Source organism: Myotis brandtii, unplaced genomic scaffold (assembly GCF_000412655.1).
Source record: "Myotis brandtii unplaced genomic scaffold, ASM41265v1 scaffold130, whole genome shotgun sequence".
Taxonomy (NCBI): domain Eukaryota; kingdom Metazoa; phylum Chordata; class Mammalia; order Chiroptera; family Vespertilionidae; genus Myotis; species Myotis brandtii.
The window spans coordinates 414,557-422,114 of NW_005354596.1; the positions used below are offsets into that span (position 1 = coordinate 414,557).

Consider the following 7,558-nt stretch of genomic DNA (forward strand, 5'->3'; position numbering starts at 1 on the left):
GTTTGGTGGGATCAGGAAGGTGTGGTGTATTATGAGCTTCTAAAACCAGGTGAAACCATTAATACTGATCGCTATCGACAACAAATAATCAATTTGAACCATGCTTTGATCGTGAAATGACCAGAATGTGCCAGAAGACACGGCAAAGTAATTTTGCTTCATGATGACGCACCATCACACACTTCAAAACCAGTTAAAGACACGTTAAAACAGTGCTTCTCAACCTTCCTAATGCCGCGACCCTTTAATACAGTTCCTCATGTTGTGGTGACCCCCAATTTCATTGTTACAAATTGAACATAAAGCATGTGATTAATCACAAAAACAATATGTAATTATGTGTTTTCTGATGGTCTTAGGCAACCCCTGTGAAAAGGTCGTTCGACCCCCAAAAGGTGTCGCGACCCACAGGTTGAGAACCGCTGCGTTAAAAGATCTTGCCTGGGAAGTATTAACCCACCCACCGTATTCACCAGATCTTGCTCCTTCAGATGACCACTTGTTCTGATCGATGGCACACACTTTCTGAGCAGCACTTCAAAACGTACCAAGTGGAAAATTGGGTCTCTAAATGGTTTGCCTCAAAACAAGAAAAGTTCTATTGGGACGGTATCCACAAATTACCTGAAAGATGGACATTAGCTAGCGATGGACATTACTTTGAATAAAGCACTTTTGATGTTTCTCTTGAAATTATCGTGTTCTCTTTGATTACAAAATCTGCATTATTAACCATTACACCTAGTAAATGACATTCACAGGCTTCCTTGGTGCAAGTTTGGGTCCGCCCCACAGACCAAGGCTGACCAAGTGGCAGGAAGACTACTCCCTGGACCCAGGCAGGAGCAGCCACCAGCTCCCGGCTTTGTGCTCAGTGGAGAGATGAAGTCAGAGGTAACAGCTAGACTAGGAGGCCCTTGGTGGATGGTCCCTGTAAAGAAGGGCTTTCACTAGGATTTTTGGCACAAGAACCCAAGTCATGATTTGGAAGAACCCCTCTGGCTGTTGTGCAGATAGACCGCCATGGGTCCCGGGGGGCAGCTGGCCCCTTAGGAGCTGTTGGGGTCATGCAGGTGGGCGGTCTGGGTGAGTTGATGGTGGCTCCCAGCAGAGTGGAGTAGCAGGGGTCTGAGAAGTGGTCTAACCTAGTGCTTTCAAGGTAGTGCCAGCATGCTAGTAAATTGGATCCAGTGTGCAAGAAAAGGAGTCCAGCAGACTCCAAGGGTTCTAGCCGGGGCAGCTGGCAGGGTGGTGTCTGGAGGGGTGGGAACTGTTGAGTATCCCTGGGATGAGACAGGCGGCCAGGCCCCAGGGGGTTCGCTGTCTGGGTGGCTGAGCTAGGCCAGACTCTGCTGAGTAACTACCAGGAGAGCTTCGGGGAGATCTGCTCCGTGGGGTGGGAGGGAAGATTGTTTACTTCTGAAGTTGTTCCACTCCTAGGACCTGATGGGGTGAGAAAGTGTCTTGGGGTGGAGGTCTTCTCAAATCATCAACTCTAAGAAATTAGGGCAATGGAACCAACAGACCCTAGGGATAAGTTGACCATCTAGATGCCAGCCAGGGGTTAATGAAGGGTAAGGTGCTGACTAGGCTGTGGAAGTTAATAGCTATTTGAAATGACTGTGGCTAATAACCTAAATAGGGTTTGCTATGTGCCAGGCGCTGTTTTCCGTGCATTTAAGTATCTTTTTTTTTTTAGTTTATTGATTTTTTAGAGAGGGGAGAGGGGTAGAGTTAGAAACATCGATCAGCTGCCTCCTGCACACCCCCTACTGGGGATGTGCCCGCAACCAAGGTACATGCCCTTGACTGGAATCAAACCTGGGACCCTTCAGTCCACAGGCTGATGCTCTATCCAGAGCCAAACCAGTTAAGGTCGCATTTACGTATCTTTAACAACTCTGTAAGGGTAGGTACTGTTTTATCCATTTACAAATGAGGAAATTGTAAGCAGCTAAGTAAACTTAGCCAAAATTACAGTCAAGTGTTGTCTGACACCAGAATCTTAGCCATCCACTATACTTCCTACGTGCTAGTCACCCTAAAAAAGTGCACTTATAAGCCCGAGCCAGTTTGGCTCAGCGGATAGAGCATCAGCTTGTGGACTGAGGGTCCCAGTTTGATTCTAAAAAAGGCAACCTTGGTTGCAGGTTCCCCAGCCCTGGCTGAGTGCATGCAGGAGGCAACCAATCGCTGTCTCTTTCCCCACTTCCACTCTCTAAAAATCAATGGAAAAATATCATCAGTGAGGATTAACCAAAACAATGGAAAAAAAATGGATTATGAAAAACAGTTGCAATAGAACTAGAATTAATCCATATTTATGAAACTCAAGAAGATATAAATCCAAGCATTATATCAAGGATGCAGAATAAAAGCATGAAGAACAGCCAGGAGCCCTGGCCAGTGTGACTCAGTTGGTTTGGCCATCCTCCCGTGAACCAGTTGCCAGTTGGGATTTCCGGTCAGGGCACAAGCCCGGGTTGCAGGCTCCATCTCTAGTAGGGAGCAAGCAGGAGGCAACGGACCCGATGTTTCTTTCTCCCTGCCTCTCTAAAAGTCAAAACGAAACCTTTTCAAGTCAGGTAAGGAATGATAAAGCCACAATTCAGCTGGTGGTTTCCTCTGATTGGGAGGAAAAGGAAAACTGATGCTCAGAAGCTGGGTGATGGTTGGGTACAGGGGGGACAATGGAATTTGAATCCTGGTACTTCCTATCTCTGGGCTTAAGCAAATTATTTAACACCAGGGAGCCTTCCTTTTCTTGGCTATAAAGTGGACAAAGTTCATTTTTAGGGATTCAATGAAGTGAACCAAAGCATGCAGAAAGTGGCTAAGATATACAAAATGAGGCCTGAGATCCAAATGGAATCATGTGCTTGGGACCTTCTATCATTAATATTTAATGGTAATTAAATATTTCCATGGAGGAAAAAGTCCAATTCTTCTACCCCCAGCAACATCCCAGTTACCTCTATAAAAGTAACCTTAACTGGTACAGATTAGTACGGTTCTTGCCCTAAGGACATTAGAGAGCCAAGTGAAGGATTCTAATTAAATCCACCTTTTAGAAAACATGTTCTTTTTAAACAGGGATAATCCTAAATGTGGGGCCTAAGACTGAACGCTCAGGGAAAGCCTTGACCAGACAATAGCAAATGGGAGGTGACCTTGCCCTCTAGGAGTAACAAGGCAATTCAAGAAAAACTAGCAAAAGTGACTAAGAAAAATAACAGATGGAAAAGATCTTTGATCAGTTTAAGTGGTGGGGATCAATCTAGAAATGTTCAGGTAAGAATTGGGGCTCAGTGGTTGAGTGTCGGGCACATGCCCAGGTTGTGGGCTAGATCCCTAGTAGGGGGCGTGCAGGAGGCAGCCGATCAATGAGATAATCATTGATGTGTCTTTCTCTCCCTCTCTGAAATCAGTATTTTTAAAAATTACCACCTGAAGCCCTGACCAGTGCTACACAGTGGTTAGAACATTAGCCTGCACACCAGGGGGTCCTGGGTTCAATTCCAGATCAACACTACCGACCCTCTCCGTAACTTTATTAATCCTGTAAAACTATAACCTATTAAACTCCCCATGCCCTGCAACCACCAGTATATTCTTTTAAAATGCATCTAAACAACCTGTTTTAACCAACTCGGCAAAAGGCTTTTTTGAACCATCTTGTTTTCACTGAGACCAAAGAATCCACTTCATTTGCTTTAATGTTTTATTGGAATCATTTTGATAAAACCATATACCTGTTTAAAGAAGCGAAAGCTACTGATATTTGTTCCCAAATTTCTAGGCAGTATTTTCCTCCGGCCAGTTGACAGCTGCTCACACTGGCTAATGCAGGAAAGATGGGAGTTCCTAGGATCTGCCCAACACCAGATAGCATCCTTTGAGTGAGCAAAACCCTGAAATTTCACAAAAGAAGCATGTATTAGAACCATACAGGTAACGGCCATCAAAAACATCAAGCTGGGCAGGCAGGGAAGCTGCCACAGGGTGTGAAAGGGAGATGGTGTGAGTGGGTCAGATGGTTTCCAAGATCCTCAGAGAAATGCTCAGAGACTCTAGTCCAACCAGGTCATCACTACCACTCTGGGGTTGCAAGAAAAACCAGAGACTCACCATAGTAGCCAGAGAGGAGGACCCTGGCTGTCATAACCGGAAGTGGCAGGAACCATTCACCACCTAGGTATGCCAGCCCTCCAACAGGAGTAACGCAGGCTGTCCACCAGGTCAGGGGCGGATCTCTGAAAGGGCACTGCCCCTCGCTGGGCTACCAGAACTCATGCTAGAAAGATGAAAACAGAACAGCCAGTGAGGACAAACCGAGGTAGGACCCACCCATGGGCTCTTCTCAGAGACAAAATATCCAGAGTTCCCCAAACGAGTCAGAACTTAATTTTTCATTTCAGAGCCAGCGTCAGAGACTCTAGTCTGAGAAATCATCATTCCCAACTTAGGGAGACCTGGATCAGGGAAGGCCATTCTGGGAAGGGATCGAGTGCATTCAAAGACACAGGATGGGAAAGGAAAGAGGTAGGAAATAAGTTAGAACTGCACAGAATGTAGGAAAAGTGATGGAGAAACAACATATAGGGAGTTACAGATTTTTCAAAAGCAACCACCACCGAAGTATGTAAACCAAAAAGTGTCCCTAGAAAAATCACCAAATGAAATGAGCTCTCACACCTACCACTCACCTTTCCTCAGGATGCCGCCGGGGGACACCTACACCCCTAAAGGAGAAATGAAACAGGAGTAAGCGGTTAATAAGGGTTCCCGGCCACCAACTTCTCCCCAGGCACCAGGGACCCAGCCCCGGGGAAGGCGGTCAGCGCGCTGCGGTGATGGCGTCAGAGAGACACTCAGAGTCACCTGGGGTCATCATCCCCGTCCTACCCCGGCGAGCGCAGCCATTCCGCCTCGCACACCCACTTACCCTCCAGGCGCTGTAGGCCCGCCCGCGGGGACCCGGGGCCCACAAAGAAACCAGTGAGGCAGCGGAGGCCGGGACGACTCTAGCCGAGCCCCCATGCCCGGCTGAGTCAGTTCCAAGCAGTGGCGTCACGCAGGCATCAGACACTCTCGTCTGTAACGGCGACTCATCCCGCTCAGCCCGGGACTGCGGTCCCCTCCCCCGCAGGGCCCCGTAGGACCTGCCGGGAGCCGCGCACAGATGAGGCAGGTCCCGGGACAAAAAGGCCGACGGGGCCGAGGCCGGGCTATTTATGGCGGCGTGAGCCGGGGCCTGGCGGCCGTAGCTGTCCTCTTAGATGCCTGCTTCCACCTGCGACATTTTCCCATTGTTCGTCCAAACAAGAATAAAATAAAGTGAGAGAGGCCATCAGTGAATGTTTCACACTCTCCCGGGCAACTATTCAGAGATATTTTGTGAACAGTACTTGAAAAACAAAACACAGGTGCCCCGACTGGCCAGGCGGGAGGCAGTCCGCGCCGCCGATGCGCGCGCAGCGAGCGTTCCTGGGGGCCTCCGGGGGGGCGGGACTCCCGCTCCGGGCCCAGCGTGGGCTCCGCTCACTCCCAGGGACTGTCACCCGCCACGAGCACAGACACTGAATTAGCAGCGCCACGGGAGCCCACAGCCCTGCCAGGCACATTAGCGTCATGTCTTTTTCTTCCTTAAACGTTTCCGGTATAACTGACTACAGTAAACTGCACATGTTTAAATACAGAATCCGAGCCCTAGCCGGTCTGTGGTGTCAGCCTGCGCACTGAAGGGTCCGGGTGGGATTCGGGTCTAGGGCGGCGCAGGCTCGGTCCCCGGTCCGGGCGTGGGGGAGGCGATGCGCTGTTTCTCTGTCGGCCCCCCCCCCCCGCCCTTGTTAGGATGCACTACCCCTGGCCCCTCCTGTTGGACATGTTTTCTGGAATATATTGTGATAAGTTTTCCCATAGCTGGAAGCAAACGGCCTGCTCTCCAGAAGATCAGATACACGCCCCCGCCGACTGGGGCGCCCCCCTCTGCCTGGGCTGTGCGCCCACCAGCCATCCCGTTCCCTTCCGAGGTTCAGGCAGCTCCCGCTGCGGGGCGCCCTGACCCAGCCCCTCGGGCTGAGCCCGCACCGGCTGAGCCGGACGCAATAGCAGTTCTTAAACTCGCACGTCTCTTGGCCTGGCTCCTGGTGGCGCGGACCTAACGCCTCTCCCACTCTCTCAAAATCAATGAGAAAGTATCCTCGGGTGAGGATTAACAAAAACTAAAATACAAAATTCCATCTTTTTAAAAAACCATTCTAACCTTTTTTGTGTCCACTTCAGTAGTGTTAACGTATATTCACATTGTTGTGTAACCGACCTCCAGAACTTTTTCATCTTGCAAACAGGCTCTACCCAGGAAACAGCTCCTCCCCGCCCTGCTTTTCCAGGTCCTACTCTGAGCATGGGAGTTGGCCAAAAACAGTGGGGGTGTTCAGGAGGCTCTGAACAGCACCCTATGTAAGGTAGCGCAGTCGGGGTGGGTGGCAACAGCCAGGCCCTATTCTCCCACCAATCTTTGCTCTCAGCAATCTTCCTTAGTCATTTGCTCTTGCCCCTTAATCCATAAACTTGTACATTATCCCAAATCCCACCTACTTAGACCTTCTATACCCCCTCATTTATAAATGCAAGTGTTTTTTGGTGATGTGTGTTGGCATCTTTTTAAGGCAGAATAGTAAGAAGCTAGGGAAAGTGGAATAAGGGAAACTGAGATAAAATAATTAGACAAAGCCAAACAATTTTTTAAAATATGTCTTTATTGCCTTAGCTGGTTTGGCTCAGTGGATAGAGCGTCAGCCTTCGGACTGAAGGGTCCCGGGTTTGATTCTGGTCAAGGGCACATGCCCAGGTTTCAGGTTGGTTCCCCAGTGTGGGGCATGCAGGAGGCAGCTGATCGATGATTCTCTCTCATCGTTGATGTTTCTATCTCTCTCTCCCTCTCCCTTCCTCTCTGAAATCAATAAAAAAAAATTATTTAAAAAATAAATAATCTATGCCCTGACCGGTTTGGCTCAGTGGATAGAGTGTTGGCCTGTGGACTGAAGGGTCCCAGGTTCGATTCCGGTCAAGGGCATGTACCTTGGTTGCGGGCACATACCCAGTAGGGAGTGTGCAGGAGGCAGCTGATCGATGTTTCTCTCTCATCGATGTTTCTAACTCTCTATCCCTCTCCCTTCCTCTCTGTAAAAAATCAATAAAATATATTAAAAATAAATAAATAAATAAATAAATAAAGAAATAAATAATCTATACATATAAAAGCCTAAGTAACCTTTTGACTGGTCACTATGATGTGCACTGACCACCAGGGGGCAGATGCTCAATGCAGGAGCCACCCCCTGGGGGTCAGTGCACTCCCACTGCAGGACCGCTGCTCAGCTGACCAACAGGCACCAGACACAGGGCTCACAGCTGGCCGCCACAACCCAGAGACCGCAGCTTGCAGCTGGCCACTGCATCCTGGCCACCACACCCCAGAGACCGCAGCAGAGCAGCAGCTAACCTACTGAGCAGCGGCAGTGGCAGGTGCAGTGAGGCCAGGATGAGCAGGAGC

General features: G+C 49.2%; 1 long non-coding RNA gene across 1 annotated transcript; it reads right to left on the minus strand.

Moving 5' to 3' along the window:
- Nucleotides 1–3,707: 3,707 nt before the first annotated feature.
- LOC102238625 lies at nt 3,708–5,208 on the minus strand. Its single transcript, XR_313200.2, has 4 exons — nt 4,946–5,208; nt 4,707–4,742; nt 4,129–4,294; nt 3,708–3,911 (listed from the first exon to the last, which is right to left on the minus strand). It is a non-coding gene; the product is annotated as an uncharacterized LOC102238625 (long non-coding RNA).
- Nucleotides 5,209–7,558: the final 2,350 nt, after the last annotated feature.